The following is a 23,117-nucleotide window of genomic DNA, read 5'->3' on the forward strand; positions in this document are numbered from 1 at the left end:
AATTCCGAATACCGGTCATTCTTTGGATCAAAATTGGGTCATTCCATACGTAATTGTACCCCTCTAAACCATTCAGGGCCAGTTTATCGCACCTCAGACCTAGTATCGAAAAGTTGTGAATAGCGGATTAAAGACGCGTGAAATTAATAAAGGTGGTCGAAAATGTGTAAACTGTAATAATCGCAAACCAATTTCAAGATACTTGCCCTGTGATGTATATATCGATCAATAGAGGTGATAATACTGATTATAATTACTAATAACAAACATAGAGTTTTTAAGTGTGTTTTGTTGTTGATGTAGGAAGCTGTGTTAAATTTCAATAATCTTAATGCTATTTTATTTTGTGTAGTTTATTACAAATTCTTATTTAGTGTCATATAAAATGGTGATTTGCAGAGTTCTTGAAGCAGTTGCATTTATATATTCATTTAGATTTTCAAATTGGTAATTAAGATAACTAAGACTAAAAATGTTCAAGCCTCCTTCTAAGCGAAGGCCCGTGGAATTGTCCCTAGAAGACCAAATCAAATTGATAAAAGAATCAGAGATGTTCCATAAACCTACACTAAGGATTCTATCAGAGAAATATAGGGTAGGAAAGTCGACGATCGGGGATATCGTGCGAAAAAAGTCTGCGTACATATCTCATTGGGAAAACTCTTCACCAAACAAAAGTCGGTTTAACAATGAAATGAAATTTAGAAACATCAACGAACTTGTATGGGACTGGTTCTGTATTGTAAAGGCTAAGTCATTGCCGATCTCTGGTCCGATCATACAGGAAAAGGCACGGAGCTTTGCTAAGGAACTAGGAATTAGTGACTTTGAAGCGTCTAATGGGTGGCTGTGTCGTTGGAAGATGTTTTTCAGTGTAAAAAGGAACCAAATTCGCCTAAAGAATGCATACATGTGTAAAATTGTTTGTTTTTCAGGTTGCACTGTTTGTTTTATGTTGTGAATGATATTGCTTTCGAATCAATAGATTAAGTGACATGTGTTGTTCTTATGTGATGTAGTATCAATAAATGTTATATGTAAATAAACTATTAAATTTTGCTAAAAGTGTTTTTTTCCATATCAGCTATGTTATTGAGCTTCTGAAAGTAAAATAGACAATGTCCCCTCTTAACCGGAATCCTCTCTAAACCGGAATTTCCTCTTGGTCCCGTGGATGTCATGTTTTGAGGCGTTCCACTGTATACACGTTTTAATTCGCAATTTATTTACTGAATCACGACAAATGTCAAATACAAAACAGAAAATGCATAGTTGTTTCATTGGTCTATAAACATATAATGGATTGAATATAACTGATTTAAAATTAACGTTGTCAATACCTACTCATAAGTTACTCAAAAAGGATATCAAATCATTTATGTAGATATTGAATAGCACAGGGAACAAAGGACTGCCCTGCTTCAATATAAAGAAGTGAAACTCCAGCTGCTGGAGCAGTATTGAATTTTCATTAAAAACAATTAGTTGGTCCTTTATTTAAGGCAAGTGACCGATTGCCCAAACAGTACAAAACAGCACAATACAGCACAATACAAACCAACATAAACATAAAATATGAATAAAGCTGGGGTCACCGCCTTGGAACGAGCCGCATTTGACGTCGATCCACTCTGAATCTAACCAATTTACTCTCACACAACATTTCACATCACTGTATAAAGACTTTACGGCTTTAAGCAGACGGCCCTGTAGTCCCTCATGCCTTAATTTCACAAACAAAATATATGTTAACAAATCGCCTTACTGCAAGAGTAAGTCCTTGCTTATTTATAATATCTAAATTATTGTTTGTCTTGGCATCACAATAAAGATCGTGGATATAAAGAGAGAGAAAATTAACGAGTTTCACACATGTATGCTACTACATAAACATCGATTCTAATCAAGCATCGAAATATACACTCTGCAAAAAGGCATGTTAATGTTTTCAGAAATTGACCTAATTTCTGTAAATAATGTTTTATATTAAATAATTAAACAACTCAGCACATAATTGCGTGGCAGCAGTTCAAGCAACGTACTTACTTCTCTTCCTCGACAACCTCCTCGGTACACAGTATTGAACGTTTCCGTCACAACTTGGTCAATGTAGCATTCCTGTGAACGGAACACAACATCTGTCAATTAAAAGTGTCAATTTAACGGCATCGTGGTTTGTCTTATAAAGTTTGATTTTTAACATCATTAATTAAATATGTTGTCAATATTCTTAAGTAGACTCTCGTACTAAGGACAGTGATGGGCTATTATTCAGAGGTTACTGGCAACCTTGTGTTTGATTATCATTGCCTTTATGAGTCAAATATATCCTCCAGGTTTTCGGCCCACCGGCCATTATTGACGTGTTGGGGTGATAATCAACCAGGTTGCCAATAACCTCTGAATAATTGTCCATCACTGTCTTTAATACGAGAATCTACTTAAGAAGACTCTGATCACTAATGTCTTAAACACGTTTGTTTTTATATACAGAGCAATGTTATTAAGATCTTACCCCGTATTTTAGTATACTTTTATACTATACTATATATTTTAGTTTAAAAAAATAAGTCGCAAAGTAATTGACCCTTTGTTATAGTATAACTATTTGTGACGCATGAATATTTCTATTAAACTAGTAACATGAGAACAACTCAATACAGTATTGTGTGACGAAAACGTGAATTTTTGTTACAAAAAAAACAACATGAAATATAAAGTAATTATGTTTTTACATTAAACACAATCATTTACGACGTTACTTTCAACATGATCATGAATTTATATAAAGTCAAACTTTAAACGTTAGAAAACATGTCGTTTTGTTGATTAATTTCTTAACTGGGCAATGCTGACACATGTCTAAGTACTGCATAGTAAGTTTAATGTTCGATAAAATAAGAATGTAAAAACCTGTATAATATTTTCAAGGAGATCTGATCAATATTAACATTTATTCTTAATCGAAGTTCCTACGTTAGCATGTTGTCTTAGCAACATGACATGGATCGAGCACATCTTCGAGATTAAACTGGGTAGCTAGATTTACATCTCAAAATAAATTCTTCAACTTTTTATAATGGAAGGGTAGAACGATGAAAAACATTTAACGTTTTTCAGAGATGTAGATAAGACGTTGGCAGCTCCTTCTTCCGATATATCCCGACTTTATCATATCTCGCGCGTCACGGGATTTGCAAGGCCTGAAGAAAAAGCGGGTAAAATCAACAAACGTAAGAGCGAGTACCATGTTGAATTTGTCTTTATGATTTGTCAATTGCTGTGTAGTGTTATCACCAGACCAGTTCAGTAACCAAGCAACATAATGGGAGGTTACGGTAAGAATCGTAACAAACAATACTGCATTTTTACGCTATTTTCTGAAGCGACACGTTTGGCTTCAATGTCAGTAAACTTGTGACAACTAAAACGAATAAAAAATGCTCTGCATATTATTGAATTTGACATTTTTTAAAGTGCTGATTCAGTTAAATGGCTACCCACATTTTCATATTGATATTCTTTTAAATCATTTAATTACACTAGATTGTATTTACCCCCTTTTGCAGATGCATGCCAAAGCGAATTAGATTTTCCATCTAAACTCTTAATAAGTAAAGCGACTACAACTTCGAATATAAACTATGGATCACATCATATGTGGTATCATGCTCAAGTGCAGATTGAGTTTTATGGCTCATGAGTTTTATGTGATATACCTTTAAATGACATTTTGCAAGTTTTAATTTACCCCAGTTGTCACATACTTGCTTTCAGCCGTTTTGGTTTTCCATCAAGACGTGCATATTCCGGGTGACATAAACTACAAAAGGGTGCATTTCATCATATCATGACTAATATTTTTGTACAGTGCTGATGTTATTGTATTTATGTCCTTAGTTTAATAGTTATATCATTTACATAAGAAAATTACACCAGATTTTATTTACGCCATTTTGTGGGTGCATTCTTTAAGCCAAAATGTGTTTCCCTCAAAACTTTCATAGTTTCAGCGACTAAAATTGAAAACATATACTATGAATCATATCATAAATGGTTCAATATATCCAGTTTTTCAGATATTTACTTTCAGCAATTTGGATTTTCCGCAATAACCTTGCATATTTTGAGTGACCAAAGCTAAGAAGGGTGCATTGCATCATATCATAACTTATATTTGTATACATTGCTTATTGCACTTTATGTATTTTCACAGTTTCATAGTGATATTCCTTTGGTAAAGAAAATTACACCAGATTTTATACACCCCATTTTGCAGGTGCATGTCTAAAGCCAAAAAAAGTTTCCATCCAAATTCGTCATAGTTGTAGCGACTAAAACTGAAATTATATACTATGTTATGAATACTGTATCATAAATGGTGTTATTTTAAAGTGAAAATTGAGTTTAATGGCTGCTCATATGTTAATTGTGCTAGTTTTTCAAATAATAACATTATGCAAGTTTTAATTTTTCCAGTTGTTCAGATATTTGCAATCAGCCATTTTGATTGATTTTACGCAAAAACCTTGCATATTTTGAGTGACCAAAGCTATAAAGGGTGGCATTGCATCAAATAATAACTGATATTTTTATAAATTGCTGTTTGTACTTTATTTAACCGCACATGTCATAGTGATATTCCTTTGCATAAGAAAATTACGCCAGATTTTATTTACCCAATTTTGTAGGTACATGATTAAATTTTGTTTTCCATCAAACACCTCGTTGTTGTAGCGACAAAAACAGAAAACATATACCGGTACAATGGACTATATCATAATTAGAGGATATTTGTTGGATTCGATGGAATATTGATTTTATTTCACGAGTGACCATATACAATAATATTTTCACGCGTGGCGCAGCCACGCGTGAAAATATGAATTGATTATGATCACGAGTGAATTAAAATCGATATTCCATCGATTCCAACAAATTTTCTTTTTATTTTATGTTTTTTTTTTCACTGTTTATTTAATTGTAAAAGAGTTTAACTGGATTATATATCGCTGGATTTATGACGTCATTTCGTCGAAAAAATGACGTAATTTCACAGTAAAACGGTGAAAAATATCGTTATTTTTCACTGTTATTTTTCACTGTTTGAAACAGTGAAATGCCAGTTTTATTTCACTGATATTTTTCTATTAACCACCGGAAAGCATAAAATAAATAATATTATTTTAAAGTGCTGAGTTAAGTTTTATGGTATCACTCAATTTCATAATGATGTTCCATGAAGCAATCAAAGTATACAAGTTTGAAATCACCTGTATAACATTCCAGCCACACTGGATCCACTAGTAGGAACCACAGGTGGAAGTAACGTTCCCAGGATAGTATTTTATAATATTTTTAATTAATTTATTTATTTTAAGGAGCCCAATATATTCAAATAAATATATAAAATCATGTTCAATGAGAAAAAAAAATTGATAAAGAGCCATGAAAAAAACACTCTCCGATATTGAAATCAACCAATATCAGAGGGTGGGGATTTTTTGTTCATGCCTTTTTGTCAATTTTTTCTCATCAAACATGATTCTATGTAATGATTTGAATATATTGGGCTCCTTAAAAAATACTATCCAGGGTACGTTACTTCCACCTGTGGTAGGCACTACCGTTGTTATTTTAATACAACTCAGATAGACAAAAGGATGGAAACTTACTTATGGCCATTAGGAATCGCATTTGTAATGTGTAAGTCCTCCATGATTTCGAATAAGTTTTGCTTTCGGCGCCCATTGTAGCTTGAAAATATTCAAAGTTGTTATTTACGTACATACTAATGTGAAAATACTGAGCTCAGGCCGGGGATTGAACAAACGACCTCCAGAGTGGTAGACAGACACTTTAACCACGTCGCTAAAGAGCTAGCCCAACAGCAAGGCTGTTTGAAGTGACCTAATTTCACTACACTCCTCCCCCTTTTAATGTTTCAAGGCCCAGACACGCCCGCTACAGCATGTCTTGCATCCGCATGGTCAACCCAGAAACCATTAAACAGCTCAGACCCATTCCCGCATTAACAGTTCTTTTTTGCCTTGTCGCCATTAATGTGAAAATACTGAGCTCAGGCCGGGGATTGAACCCTCGACCTCCAGAGTGGTAGTCAGACACTTTAACCACGTCGCTAAAGAGCTAGGCCAACAGCAAGGCTGTTGGAAGTGACCTTATTTCACTACACTCCTCCCCCTTTTAATGTTTCAAGGCCCAGACACGCCCGCTACAGTATGTCTTTCATCCGCATGGCCCTCCCAGAAACCATTAAACAGCTCAGACCAATTCCCGCATTCACAGTTCTTTTTTACCTCGTCGCCATTAATGTGAAAATACTGAGCTCAGGCCGGGGATTGAACCCACGATCTCTAGAGGGGTAGTCAGACAATTTAACCACGTCGCTTAAGAGCTAGCCAAACAGCAAGGCTGTTGGAAGTGACCTTATTTCACTACAATACATAGTGTAACACCGGTCTGACTGACAATAACGTAGTGACGTCACCATCTATGTATAGAATGATGTACATATGCTCAAATATTGAACCTTACTGTTGTGGTTACACTGCACTATTGTTATTGTCGAAAAAGTGAGCTGTATATATTAGGGACTGAGTGCTTTAAGTACTTTAAGGATATCCGAAAAGGGTTTATTGCTTTCGCGCGGATAAATTCTTTTCGGAATTTTCCGAAACGAAGAGGTTCGCCCCTTACGTCATTCAAAGGAAGCGTTCTGATTGGCTGCGAGCAACCCGAGTACCGGTCCAAGTATCACAGCGCGGGAGAGTATACAAATGACGACACAGCGGCAACGCTAGCTTTTAACATAGGAACTTTCGGCCAACAACATCTAAATTCATAACACATCTACTATCACTTGGAACCCATTTAACAATAACATTTCAACGACAAAAAGAAGGCGGACTGGAGGATGGAAACGTAAATAACTGAATCTTAATATAAATCGGGAACATTTAATGATCGACGACGGTTTATTTAATTTAAAAGTTATGACCGCTGCTGTTTGATCTCCAACTTAACAGGGACAAGGGGCTCAAGCTATCCCGGGTGTATGACAGTCTCCTCGTATCACGTCACCCTTCACCGGTCATGTGACTGTGACGTCAGTTAACCAGTGATCAGCTGATGAAGAAGATATGGTATCTTCGAAAATTTCAAAGTAAATTAACCGGCTATGAGTCCAAGAACTTACTCAATCATTGCTGAATATATTTTGCCAGGTGTATTGGTATTTGGTAATGAATTATGAAGTTATAGAGAAATGCCATTCAACTGTAAAAACTATGTTCAAGTATTATTGAATTGAATGGACTAAAATTGTTACTATGAAGGTTATTACGAGACCGTATGATCACACATGGTTTCATAGGCTCGAGCCGGGCCATATATCATATAATATAGCATTATGCACATAAGAGGGCGTACCTTTCAAGTTTAGTTTATGCTTCTATACAACATTCCCTCGATATCTAAATATGCCTTTCATTACCTTTTAACATTCTGGAGTCTCATACACTGACTGACAGATGGCCTGCACAAATTAACTATCACAATGTTCATCATAATCGCTATACCTAGAAGTAAATCCAGATTTAAATCCTCGTCATCACATGACACAAAATCCGTCTAAGACATGGTGAAGATACACAGAAAAGCGACTACATTACTGTATCGAGATGCTAAATATCGGATAATGGCACAGTGTAGTGGTCTGACGATTTCTATATACATACTCTAGGTGGTAATGTTCTAATTGGTAAAATCGTGCATTGAATCTAGCGGTTATTAAAGAGAACAAAGAACACAAACATTCAATTAGATCAGACCAAGAATAAATGCTCAAATTTGTTCACAGCTTAGTTCAAATGATATCCCAGGTAACTGGCATTCGGATAAATCAAATTAAAATGAAAAACAAACATCTAATTAAAACAAACATTTTTAGTTGTTTGTCGTAAGATTCTGATCGCTCCTTTATTTGAATATTTTATCGCATTTCAAACGCATCCTTAAATACCGGTAATCATTGTGTTTTTTTCAAACTGGAGCCAGATATAATCGCTAAATTAAACAATTTGGCATATGATTTATTTTTATTGACACATTACAACTGTATGATAATACCGCATAATTCTCATTTTGATAATACGTTAAAGTTAATTTGTTTCCAATCACAAAACCTGGTACGCAAAATCGTGTTTCAGAAATGTTGATAAGCGTGACTACCGTGGCAACCGACAAACAGGTGCGCGCTTAGAATTATCTCGCCGAAACCACGCGAGGTGCGAGAGTTTGCCGATATCGCTCGAGCTGCCTATCTCTGATATCTACGTCTCTGTTTTTTGTAACAATGAGACTTCGTGTTTGTTTCGGTCTTAGTGCTCTTGATAGTTATTTCGTCAATATTCAATAGCGACTGTAGACGCTGTCTTGAAAAAAGTGTAACGTATTTGCCTATAAGGCATAATTGCCGAGATGTCGGTGTCAAAACACACCGTATTATTGGGGTAAGCGTATCATACATGTACCAACCTCTTGTGATATGTCTATAGAAATAATAACATAATATGATCACTACCAGTTTATTACTTAATACATAATTTGCGCTATGCATTTACACGCACGTCAATTACAACAATGACAATTGCTAAGGCTGACAATTGAACGCTTCATAAGATACAGCAAGAATAATAGTCGGTCAAATATGCCATAATCAAGTAAAGAGATGAAAAAAATTGTTTATTTTTCAAACAAAATCTACACCTTTTTGTTGTGCCAATCCTAAACTTTGTTTGATGATACACATGTTGAGATTTTCATTCTTTTTGCAAAATTTACTGAGATAAATATTTAGTCTGAGATCCTGTTTTGCTAAATTCAATTAAATTGAATTAATTTTAACGTAACTAATCTTTCCTAACGCTAGAATGTTCAACCGACTTAAAGGTTGTCTGAATTTCATTGCATATTGTTATTAAATTGGAAAACAAAATCACAATTTAGCTGTAAACAAAGGTCACCAAACCTATTAAACCTATGTTTTGACGATAGCAAATAACTTTTCGATTAGTAATTTATTTTAAGTTGATTACGGCATACATGGTTCGATACTTAAAACTCACTTTTCGTCGAATCCATTTGTATGAATTTTCAGTCGAAAAGACTTAAGCAAATCAGTGTGTTTTATCGAATAGAGATTGCTGTGCAGTGTTTTATGAAATTCATGTGTTGATGTATGTTACTTTGTAAACAAAGCCTTACTTGACCTTAATATTTTGTACGTAGTTTGGGGTCAACAATTGATTTGAAATAACCTTTTGCAATTCATATTTCTGCAAACTTTATTAAGAAAATAAAAAGCCAAGATCGGCTATCACTGCTTCACATTTGTGCTCTTACAAAAAGTTTACCTGATCATTGTTTTACGTGCAATTCCTACACCGTGTAAAGTCAATTTGTTTATATGCAATAGAATAACCACAATTCTGATGAGTTCCTAGTTATATTAACTCACACCATGACCTTCCTACGAGATGTATGACTATGTGCATATGTTGTATTGCATTCTTTTAGAAAGAAACGCATTGTAGTTTTGTGCTTATGACCAATTCAATAACTGCGATTATTTTACGATTTGATCAATAATGACAAATCACGTTATAATACCTCGGTCCTGTTGTCGCATACCGCCTGCTTCGTGCAATTTCTAAGCTCAAATGCATTGTTGCATAATCGACACTTCAGTTGATCCGCGTCCGGGATTTCCTGGCCAAACACTATATTGAAAATATTTACATGATATTTAGAAATCACCACCGTGTACGGCATTACTTTCATGTATTTGGAAATCGACTTTCGTATGATCAATAATAAGCCAATTGGAAGGAAGTGGTTTTCAAAAAAGTAAAAAACAACCACATGTAATAGTATTAGCATGGTCCTTAAATTAAATATAATATAAACCGTGAACATTAATTCATTAATTATCGAAATATAACGTTCGGCAACCAGAAAAATTAGATCTTTATGATAATAAGATGAATCTGAGAAAAATGGTACAATAAGATCGATCGTGCAAAAGTCATTTGACTGCATTCGTTTGCATAATATACTTGATATTTACGAGAAGTGAAAGCATGGATATTTAACGCAAAATTGACAAGCTCAAAAACGCAATCAAATTTGTTTTAAACACAAAAAAAGATAACTTACCACCAATCAAGAAGAAAGCGACCCCAATAACAAGTCTCGTACATGTATCTAAAATCATACATTTATTAAACCAAACACGAATTATTATTTTATATCATATTTTATTGAACGCGTTGGGCATATCCTTAACAAATGCAATACATAATGACAATGTCAGAGCTTAAATGATTTCTTAATATACGTAGAAATAGACTAATAACGTTTAATTTATCAAACCCCGAATAATCCTATATTTCTCTGTGTACGACGTTTTTGTTGCTATTCAACACTTAAAATTGTTTAAACATACAAACATAAAGCACGCAAAACATCACGTTACGAGGTCATGACCTGTCGGTAACAAGGCGGGCTTCTTAAATAGTCGCGCGGCATTGCTGTTAGGAATTGCTTAAAAAAGTTTGCTTGTGATGAAAATTGAAATACCCGCGAATATAACAACCATGTTAACAATCGAAAGTAAGGAAACATAAACATATAATGGACAATGTAATTGAGGAAGTGTTTAATTTAGTTATGTCGTGTACATAGCTACTCATTTTTAGCACGTTTATCATATACCACGGCGATGAAAGATTATGGCGTAAAAAAAGGATCAGACTTGTAACAGAGACCGATCTCAACGACTTGAAGCTATGAAAGTAACAATGGCAGATGAACCAGCAAAGCATGACAATACTACATCTGTCATCAAGGATCAATGATCACATAGTTCGAGAGGCAGGTAAGTCATTTCACAATCTTGTAAGTGCCTCAGGCGACATATACATAACAGTACACGGTGACATGTCTGTCATGGAACCTAGACAAATGCTAACTATAAAAGCAGTACACATGTTTGCGACACATGTACAACCCATTTTTCTAGACGAAAAGACTTAATTTGGCCGCAAAAAATAAAAGACAAGTATACGTGCTCTGCGGAAGTGGCGACCGGGAGACCAATCAATATTGCCTTCAAAACGTCTGAGGACCACCCTTTGCCCTTAATCTACGTAAAAGAATGGCGGGGAGGGGGGCTGCCAGCATGCGAATCCTTTACCAGCTCCTCAGCACCGGCATGATCAAACGCACCGATGTCGAGTTCTACCTAGCTTACATTACAAAAATCTTTGACTTCACAAGGAATAACGAACTCAATATTGAGCATGGGTTTCGTTTGGTATTCTTTCCACACATACGGAACTTCAAATTCTAATCAAAACGTTACGTCACGCGACAAAAAAGAATTTTAGCATCGATGCAACCATGAGAAAAGTGTCGTATCATCATGGAATTTTTTTTAGTGCCCCTTTGAAACTAAGTATCGGTACCATCACAAAAAAGCCTGGATACCTGCCAAGATGGACCAGTTAAGATTTACCCGATCTATGAGCCTGAACTTTTAAGCATTGAAGCAGGATTTACCTTTGGATGCTTGTGTTCGCGACTTCACTCTCAATGGAATAAAGCTTGGTCTTAACATCGTCTACCCGAAAAAATATCGGAAAGTGATTAAATTAATAATTACCTATCGGTATTCAATGCTGATGCCCGCGCGCGTTGTGAATCCCAAATTTTACCAGTGATTAAAATGGGCATTGTGAAGATTTCGATGAGACACCAAGTATTATTTCAGCTCTAGGTGCTGTAGCAGAACAAGCGGTTAAGTGCTACACGATTACATAAGGACTGAACCCCTTAGATAACACACGTTAAGATGCCGTGGGATACATATCAAATCAACCTAGCATAATCGGCCATTTTCTGGAGACTCTCATAAAATATTTATTATCAATTAACGCCTTCCGTTTGATGCATCTTTGTCGCCAAAGTATTTCATCGTATAACACAAACCGCGAGTGCAATTATGGCCAGAAAGGGTTTCAAGTAGATTATTTGTTATTTAGACGAATTATTATAATCGCTAAACCGTGCGACCAAACAAAAATGTATTACATGAATTCAGACGTCTTTTCCAGGAAAAAAGATGCTAAATAAATTATAACAAATTCGAAGAGCCGTTCCAAAGATTATTATTCATTGGAAATACAGTAGGTTCCGAAAGTGATACCATTATAGACGAAAACACATCTGAAATACGTTAGGATTTAAAGAAAACACTTAATAGTAAAACGATTATATAGCGCCAATCCCAAAGTGTAATTGGGAAGTTAAATTGGCTTTAACAGTGTATTCATTGTAATCGTACGTTTTTCAGAAGGCTGGTATATCAGTGTAATAAATAAGAGTTATCTTGGCACCGAAATCGCATTACATATAACAAAGTTAATCAATAGCAAAGCGCATTTCCGAAGTGCCACTTACAAGCATGACAGACAGTCGTTTATGTCCAGACCTGCTAGACACAGATTGGAATTGAATAAATGTACCCACTATGCTAGCCCCGCTTTGTCTTTCACAAATAAGGTACTTGCAAGCCTCTACTCGGAGACGTTTGTATTAATCATGTGAAATATTGTCTAAGTGAACCGACAATGACCCCGACAAAATTGGAATTCTTTTTGGCCATGCGGGCATCTTTCTGTCACAAGAATGACATTTCATCAGGCTCTTTTATACTGTATGGATATTTGAAATCCACATGTAATTAATAATATATCAGTTACGATTTACACACTCGAACAAATCCTATCCAACATATGTATATTTTTGTATGACAATTATCAGCACAGTTAAAATTTTAGTTTCAGACTCCCACATACTTAAGGGTAACGACCTTTAGAACTTTCATATGCACAATGGTTTTTTACATACGTGTATGCATGGTAAAATTATGAAACATCGTATTTGCATTTTTGTCATGCACAGTATTTAATTTTGTCTTAATGGTAATGATTTGACTTAATATTGCTCGCTTAATAAGACGGATTTTTTTAGTTTTGTAGAATAAAGCTCCTGCTGTTTGTTTTGTTAAATTATTATTAAATAACTTAATATCGTTTAAACATAAAACCATGCAGAGCGCCAAACCTCACGTGACGAGGTCATGACCGGTCGGTTACATGGTGCGGGCTTCTTGATTAGTCGAGCGCTTTTCTTGCTCGGAATTGCTTTCTACCTCCCTTACCCGTTTTTTTTATTTTTATTTAATAATCTATCTGGTATGAAAAGTCGGTCTTACCTAATGCTAACCCTGTATTTGTATTAACACAAATGGCATGCGCGCTATGGAACTGTGAGTGTATGTGTATGATTTAACTAGAATAAAGCTTCATTTACCCCCAGAGTTTGTTTTTATTTTTGTTTTAATCAACATGGCCATGTGCCCGACCATAATTACTGTTTAAATGTGTTATATAACACATTTTAAACATTAATGTATTTAACGAACAACGACGTATAGCATGTGAAACAAATGTTTAAGAATATCATTATGTAACTTCAAATCACACATACTTAATCTTACTTGATATAAAGGTTAAACATCAAGCAAAATTACATTTTAAAACACATCAATTATTATGTTTTACTCACTCATTTTCGCATGCGTTTTTTCTTCTGAAAGGGTAAAAGAAACACCGCGTAAATGTGTTGCATTAGGAAAGAATACATGCATGATTCAAAGTAAAGTTAAAGCTAGAAACAAAACGAAGAAATCAAATAAACATATTTAACTCACTGCTCTCTGTCGACTTACAATTATCAGTGGACCTTCTCTTCGTGATACATTGAATATAGATAGAGGCCGATGTCAAGTGGAATCGTGAGGTCTGATTTCGTTACACATGTCAGTGAATCTTTATTCAGCACAGAGGTCAGATAAAGGCTGCCTAGGCTGATAAGATTTCTACAAAAAGAGCGATAAAAAGGCCTACGAATTTAATGAGAGGTAACAGAATAGGAGGGCCTGTTTTTATAGCTCTTAATAAAACAACAACAATGCTTTCTAAAGCGAGTATACACGATTGAGTAATAGTTTGTTAAAACAATTTTAATGCTGATGAAAAAATAGTATAAACATTCAAAAGCGGTGTAATCCGAAAATAAACAAATCAGAGCAATGAACTATTGCGAATCATACAGTTAACATTTTATTATGTACAAGCGATATATACACTACTGACAAATCCCATCTAATCTGTGCAGATTTGTTCATACAACACATCGATAGTGTCTGGTGCTATAACAAATACAAATATTCTGTGCAGATTGTCTATACAATACATCGATACAGTGTCTGGTGCTATAACAAAAGCGAATATTATGTGCAGATTTGTTCATACAACGCATCGATACAGTGTCTGGTGCTATGACAAAAGCAACTATTCAGTGCAGATTTGTACAACACATTGATACAGTGTCTGGTGCTACAACAAAGGCGAATATTCTGTGCAGATTCGTTCATACAACACATCGATACAGTATCTGGTGCTATAACAAAAGCGAATATTCTGTGCAGATTTGTTGATACAACACGTCGATACAGTGTCTGGTGCTATAACAAAATCGAATGTTCTGTGCAGATTTGTTCATACAACGCATCGATACAGTGTCTGGTGCTATAACAAAAGCGAATATTCTGTGCAGATTTGTTCATACAACACATCGATACAGTGTCTGGTGTTATAACCAAAGCGAATATTCTATGCAGATCTGTTCATATAGCACATCGATACAGTGTCTGGTGCTATAGCACAAGCAAATATTCTGTGCAGATTTGTTCATACAACGCATCGATACAGTGTCTGTTGCTATAACAAAAAGCGAATATTCTGTACAGATTTGTTCATACAACACGTCGATACAGTGTCTGGTGCTATAACAAAGCGAGTATTCTGTGCAGATTTGTCTATACAGCACATCGATACAGTGTCTGGTGCTATAACAAAAGAAATGTTCTGTGCAGATTTGTTCATACAACGCATCGATACAGTGTCGGGTGCTATAACAAAAGCGGATATTCTGTGCAGATTTGTTCATATAAAAAATCGATACAGTGTCTGTGTCTTCACCAAAATCGAGTATTCTGTACAAATTCGTTCATACAACACATCGATACAGTGTATTATTATTAAATAAAATATTTTTGATAAGACAATAAATGTTTTCTTTTTTTTTAATTTAATATAGCCATAATATGGAAAATGTCTACGTCTCAATTATTTATTTATCTACGGCGAACATTTTGTGACCTCTAGATGCCTTATCTTTTTAGGAGGACATGTCGTGTTTAGAAAGTGCTTATTAAAACTATAGTCCTCAAATTTAAGCAATGCAGCAAAAATGTATGACATATGATGTTCGTTGTTAAAAAAATAACAAAACTATAAACTAAACTGATTGAATTATGTTATAATATGCTTATATAAGCGATGGGCACAAGGGAGGCAACTGCGTACGGCTCATTTATTACTGAAAAAGTCCTGCGCGAACTCTCGTTCATAAAAATAGTGCCGATAGGGGGTCGGAATTACGTCGTGTTTAAGGTGGTTTTCGATTGGATATGGTTAAAATAACCAATAATCATATAATTTAATAAATTTATGTTCGCGGGCAAAGCACTTTCCTTTCCACACAGTTGCGTAGAAGATTAAAAGAAAGCCTCAGAAAATTTCCGAGATCGAGAAAAAAAGGTAAGATACATTGCCCAGTAGAAGAATTGCTTTTATTGTGTAGGTTAATCATTCTCCTTTCCTTTCATGCCACTAATTGCTTCGCAAAATGCCGTGATTCTGCTGGTTGTTGCTAATGTATGGACCCACTATTGACCCGTTTCATGAATGGCAAGATGGCCGCCGTTGTTGAAAATTCATACGACGTAAATATCAATTGTTCTTTTTTTTCCTCTGTAAAGTTGCCAAAAAAAAAGTGTTGTACATGCTTAACATCATCGAAGGATGTATTTATGCCGACATTATATCGTAATGGTAGATTTCATTCGTATATCTGTAAATAGACGTTTGGATAATACAAAATACAGACTTGCACATTTCGGACAGCAAGTATTTCGGATATAGCATTAATGATACAAGATGCAATAATCTTTATTTAACGTCAGCTATGAACAACAATTCGATAAAGTCACTGTATTTTTGTTATATTATGTAGATATATTAATTTTTTGATTTCAATTATTCTTTTTGCAGACATATGTCTGATACTAATAAGTCAGAGTCTCAGGATTGGGAAGAGTTTGACTCGGAGTCCGACATTGAGCGGTCGGAGTCTGACAGTCAGCGTGTATCACCGCAGCCAAGTCAATTTACACAGGACCTGGCAGCAATAGCTGAAAAGTTGAAGCTTCCGCATCAGGTACTAGATAAAAAATAATTTGCAATGTTAACCAATATATATTTTTCTTAGTATATAAATGACATTTCAGCAGAATGACATTTTGAAACATAAACCCCATATAATTTTATTTTATGGCAATGTATCGGTCATTTTGAAATACATTTATTATCAACATTAATTAATCATCATTATTGTTATTCACTAATGTTTACGCATTTGAAATATATACTGTTATACTTTTAAGAATTCAGATATCACAAAATGTAGTTTAAGAAGCCAAATATCACATAATTGAGTTTAAGAAGACTGATATCACAAGATAAGGAAGAGTAGTCTTTTTTATTTCTAAAGCTGTAGTCTAATCTAGTATACAATCCCTCAGAAATTTTCATAAGAAGGCTACATCCTCTCAACATTTTTCAATATATTCATGCACTTATCCCAAAAAAAGAAACTTACACCGGGAAATTTCATTCCCCTATAACTAACATTGCGTGACTTGTATCCCCAAATTTTGGGTTTCACACACTTTTTCCTATATAATATGAAGGCTAAGGCCCCTTCCCGAACAGCCTTAAAACAGCCTTGAATGGTAAAAACAATGAACCTTTAAGCTATTTTCCGTTTAGGAAAGTCTCTTCTTAAAGAAAATCCAGTTGAAGCAGAAAGCGTTTTCCCTGATAAGCCTGTGTGGACTAAACAGGCTTATTAGGGATGACACTTAAGGCTCATTCATTAAGCCTCGTTTTCCCAGAGTGCGCCTCAAATGTTCATTTACATGTTACAGAGTACCGCAAGAAGCTGCCGTTTGTGAATGCGGCCCCGATAGAGGAGATTGAGGCAAAGAAGCTGAAGCCAGCGGGAGGAAAAGTGAAGAAATCAGGAAGAAATCGCTATAGGCGATTACTGAATATAAGAGTTTTTAACCCATTGGATAGGTTTGTTGGTCACCTATCTTAGGAAAAATACTTACAGATACATTGAAGTTCAAATAACTAGTGTTAGGTCTTATTTGAATAAGAAGAATTTTGGTTTTTGAACCTATTTAATGACGCAAATGATTTTACTTTTGTTAAACATGTATGACAGCGAACTATTGTCTTCATGTTTACCTTATTTAAGTATTGGCTGATGTTTTTGTGGTGTGTTTATAATTTGAGGACTTATTTTACCTAATGGACTATTTATTTTAATTTAGTGAACAACATTTAAAACTTGTCAAAACTATTGAAAGCCCCTATAAGAATCTCAACGGTTTGTAGTGACCACTATGTCTGATCGTGACACTGTCGGTCTGACATATAAGAGTGCAGTTGAAGTAAATTGATTCATCAATCGTCATTTATGAAATATTTCAATCTTTGGGATTAGTGTTTGCCTATATGCTACCTTTTACTGACAAAAAAAACAACACATCAACAATGTTTTTTTTTATTTTCCATTTGAACAACTCGTCATCGTGATTGGGAGGCATGTGTCATTTGTATTCATCATTTTGTAATGTCAGGTAATTGGACATTTCACAAGTATTTATATATTGTGTATGCACAACAAATATAACTTGTATCAACAAATTTTGTGTTAGTTCCACTATAGTTATCATTGAAAATAAAACCTTAAAAAAGCTGCAGACTTGTTGTTGATAGCAGTAAACACAAAGGCTATTCACGCACATAAATATATATTTGTGTGCCCCTTTTTATTTTGCCATAAACTGTGCAGTAAACAGTGCAAAACCAATAAAAAAATATTTGTTATTAATATGTATTAATGTGTTTTATGTCTAGAAAGGCATTCACATAGATAAAAATAACTTATTAATGGCCAAAATAGCTGGTTAAATGCAAATGTCAGTTGTTTGCTGGCAATGAACCAGATTTTTGGCAGAAAAATCAGCAGAAAAAAATCACCTATTTTTTACGTGTTTAAAAAAAATCATAAAACATTTATTTTTCATCCAAATAAAAAAAGAATTATATCATTGTGTTTCTTTTAAGTAGTATAACATCAATGTCAAATATCATTCAAATATTCCCATTTAAAAAAATCATTGCCTCTTGCTACGGTTATATAAACTGAGGAATGAATAACAAAATCATATACATTAATAAATAATTTGCATATGCCATTATGAAATATAAGATCATAATCTCTAATAAATTAAACACTATCTTTCACCACCCTTAAATGCTTGCACAGATATTCAAACAATAAATAATGTGTTATATCATTACGGATTTAGGTATGCATGGATTTGTTTGTTAGTATTCAGGGATTTTGCTTACTATGTTTAAACAAAGGCTTGTCAATTTGTATGCACACAATTGGTTTCAAAATAATAATACAAGTCGATTTTGCCTCTCCAAAATCCAAAAAATATTATTTAAGTGTGACGTTTTTAATAGACGCGCCCATTAGTATACAAAAGCATTAGGTTGATTATTATGTTGTTACCATAAATTGAGAAACTGGGAGACATAATCAAATTGGTTAAAAGGATTGCAAATGTAATTTGTGTAAATTAATTATTATATTTTAAAACTTGAGTTTGAATCTCAGGACATTTAATTTGAAAGGAGAAAGTTTGTTAAAAAAATGACTTATTTTTTTTTGCACGTGTAACGCATAAAGTATTGCTGCTTAAAAGATGGAGCCATTTAGACATATGCATCAGATTGTGAAAGTGTTCACCTGCATACTTCTGTTAAAAATTGTGCGAACAAATTGTGGAAGTTTGAGACAAAGTAGAGTGCGGCTCCACCAATTCGGTTACATGTTCAGTTTGTTTGAAGTTCTTATAAGAAACGCAGTTTGCATTCCAAATAGAGTTAATTGGTATGAACCCAGCTTTCTAATAAAATGTACACTTGCCTTCGATTATAAAAATGTCGTTCCAAACTTATTTTGTTATATATGATTCTGATGTATATAAACGGTTTTTATGGTACACGTATTTTGTTTTTAATAAATGATGACAATGTATTAAATGATTGTTTTACATACCGGTCTCTGTTTTATTTACTCAAAGCAGCACTTGAATTTTAATAAACATAGATATATTTCTCTGTCTGATACCTAGGTGGCGGACAAATATTAAAATAATTTAGAATGGAGCGTTAATTATACTTTCCATTATTACACAATTTAGCACGCTGACAATTGATTAAGGTACTGTAGTCTTTGTTCGCTAAAATGTGGGAGAGCTTTAACCCCACTTGAGTCTTCTTTAAGATGAAATTAGTTATGCCTTTTTAAAAACTGTTACACCTATTGATCAGCCTACTTACCTACATGGTCGATCTAAATAAACTTTGTACACGTTCGATGTTTACATTTGAATTTTGACAGTGTTTTATGTATGAAAGAATTTATCCGTTGAGGGAACTGTTGCAGCAGTGACCTTTGAAACGCACTTGAGACGTTGATGTATATGCCAGGATGAAAATCACGCATGCATGTTAACTTTGCCATACTATAATAATAAGCAATAAACAAAATATGTCAAAGAGATTGGTACGATATGGAACATATATGAAAACCAACAAATCCAACATGCCCAAATTCAAGTAAATCGGTACTGGTTGAGTGCTATTTCCGCTGTACAGTATTGTCCGTTATTGTAAAATGATAATAATTGACATACTATTCGGAAATGTGTAAATTATTTAACTGGTTTAAGTTTTACTTTGGCTTCAATGTAATTCAGTAAAATAGATGTAATATGAATATCATTTTCAATTACATATAGCAACAAAATCAGTTCCATATATATATAAAAATTGCATGAAATAAATCGCAGAAATCAATATCAGTATTAACTGATACGGTTTCATGTTTATAAACAATACATGGGTATTCGTACTAGCTGTTGCAACGATTCCTTTTTTTCGACAGTTGCTGCAGTAAGCAGACATGACGCATATCTCGTTGTGAATGTGTTTTATTTATTTCAACGATTCATTAAATACATAAACAACAAATGAAAACATTTATTTTTCCTATCACATGAAATCACATCAAATATATATTATTATATTATAAATATATTATTTGTGAAATAAAAACATACACAAGTCGTCGAAATATACTCTAAAACTTGTATGTGTAGTTTTTCGCTAGCGAATAAAAAGGGTTAATACCACGTTTTGCAAGCCAAATTTGTTATGAAGTAAAAACCTGATATTGCCGCACCCGCGCATCCGAGTCGATATAAAGTTCGCGGCGCGGAAGAGTATAGTTTACATTTTTGTATCATGAAATAGTTCACTGAGTATAACGTGTAACGTTGAAATCGCGTAACACAGCTCTCATTAAAGGTCAAAGGGACAGGTCAGCCAATAGATGCATTCGCAAAGACACAGAGGAACTCTATACATGTGTCAGTATTGCCTACTTTAAAAGAGCACACGGTACTTACTTCTACACGTTATCGACATAAACGCCCCATGTAGTACGAGATAATCCGCTGATTAGAGTTATGTATGCTGATACAGATGTGTCACGAGAACAATTCTCAGGTTACTGCCTAGTCGCCAAAATGTGCTGTACATCGTACAGTCGGTTAAGAAAATGCTTCTGAGAGCGGGGTTAATTGGGGCCCGTTATTTTGGATTGACGTCGGTCAATGAAGTAATCGTTTACCGCAGATAGATTAACACGTAATAACAGTTTTTCCATTCACGTAATATAACAATACAAATAATCACTTATGAAAAATAAAAAGCAAATGGTAAGCAATTATAAATAATTAATAATCATGGCTAGTAAGTTTTGAAAGCAATAACCTTCGAAAACTTTAGGCGGTAGCTTGAAATTCCAGTAAATGTATATTTTACCATGTCCATTTATTAGACTGATTAAAACTTTTTTTATAGCCATGTGGTAATATTTGCTGCCTCAAGTCCCTTCGAACGCATCAACAATGTTTAGCATTTACTACATTTACTATGCATGTAAGCCATGTACAACCCTTGTTTTAATAATAGCGCGAAATTTGTTGCTGCCATCTGTCAAGTTTAACTCATGAAACGTTTGCGAGTTGCAACAAACCATATGCTAAAGATAGACGTGCAACTCAGTACGTGTAGTTTTTTAAGAAGCAAAATAAATCAGAATTAATGTACACTATCAGAAAGTATTGACACATTGAAACTATACAAAATGAAAAATACGTCAATTTACTACGGATACATTGCAGTAGATATATTGGTGAAATATTGGTGACCGGGAAGGGGACATGTCAAGACATGAAGTGAATAAAAATTAAATGGAAATAAATGAAATGAAGCATTTTATTTAGGCGGAAACATATTAAATATTTTAATATGTTTTTTTTTAAATGTGGTTTGCCTGAGAATATAATACAATGTTTCGTTGATACCATATAGATTTATTATAATTATGTTTTGGTCCATTCCTTGTTAGACTCACACAAGAAGACGTGTGCACTCATGTATAGAGAAAATTAGCTTATGATGTGGGTCGTGATTGGAAACATCCAGGATTGAAGGCAAACAGTTCTATCTGTGTAGAATTTCTTGTAAGATACGTTAGTAAACAGCTCACTTTACACTCAAACCTGTACCACATTTTCTACACAAACACTAGCTTTGATAAGATGAACACAATGGGTTAATGTCCTTGCAGCTTTAACTTCAGTTGCAGAAGAAGGACAACATGTGCAGATCATTTTGTGGGGAATGTTTGTATTTTCTATTCATAATATCGGTTTAAAATTTCATTTATTTCCTATTTCCTGATTTGTACCTCACATCCGGAATACATTGTGAACTGTCGATTGCTGTTTAGTTTTTATCAATCGTATGTCCACATAAACGGTTTAAACAAATCTATTTTATTGTTTCCAAATACATATACTCTAAATCTTAATAATATGAATTGTACCAACTCTACGATGCACTTTTTAATCCGTGAGTATCTTATTTGATGAAATGTAAAACGTCCATAGACACATCTCTCTGACAGTACACACATTGCATATGAAGTCAAACACTATAAGCAGTGGAACGTTCATAACATACACGGGTATTTACGGATTGGCAAAAAATCTATAAAAGATAAAAGTTTATTCATAGATCTTTCGAATAGGAGTACAGCTTTTGTAATGAAAACCTGTTCATTTTACTATATTTATTTACAAATCTTTATTTATATACTCAATAGATAATACAAAAGTTTTAAAGGGATGTCGTTGCCTGTTTTGATATAGACAATAACTTGAAGTCAGAATTTTAAAAATTTCACCCAACACAATATGTTATGGGCCAATCCAAGAGTTTAGAAACACGTGGTTGAGGTAACGTCACAGGGAAAGTTTTTTTAATTCACACATATTTAATAAACACTCGTGTCTTACTACCATTTTACTTTCTACTTCTTCTTAAAAATCTTCAACTACAACTACAATTAACAGGTTTTCCACACGTTGTGAAGATTGCAGGTAGATATGCATGCATATAAACGTCATATTTAAAGCAAACATAAATGTAATCATTGTTGTAATGACGAAGCAATGATTCAGTTTGACATTGCTACTGTTTCCAAGTTAATTAAAAAAAAAATGAACCTGTTCAGAGTGTGCTGGCATGTAAACTACCTTTGCAAACAATTTCAGACGAATACCAACT

At 34.2% G+C, this 23,117-nt stretch overlaps 2 protein-coding genes across 6 annotated transcripts in view; both read right to left on the bottom strand.

Moving 5' to 3' along the window:
- LOC127837588 (uncharacterized) overlaps positions 1-13,903 on the bottom strand; it is a 377,541-nt gene extending 363,638 nt beyond the window's left edge. Inside the window, exon 1 of the mRNA XM_052364840.1 lies at positions 13,856-13,903. The gene's annotated coding sequence lies outside the window, so the exon portion shown is untranslated. The remainder of the gene's footprint in view (positions 1-13,855) is intronic.
- Positions 1-23,117, bottom strand: part of LOC127837589 (uncharacterized) — a 253,953-nt gene that overhangs the window by 31,947 nt on the left and 198,889 nt on the right. The window lies entirely within an intron of this gene.

Source organism: Dreissena polymorpha, chromosome 7, assembly GCF_020536995.1.
Source record: "Dreissena polymorpha isolate Duluth1 chromosome 7, UMN_Dpol_1.0, whole genome shotgun sequence".
Lineage (NCBI taxonomy): Eukaryota > Metazoa > Mollusca > Bivalvia > Myida > Dreissenidae > Dreissena > Dreissena polymorpha.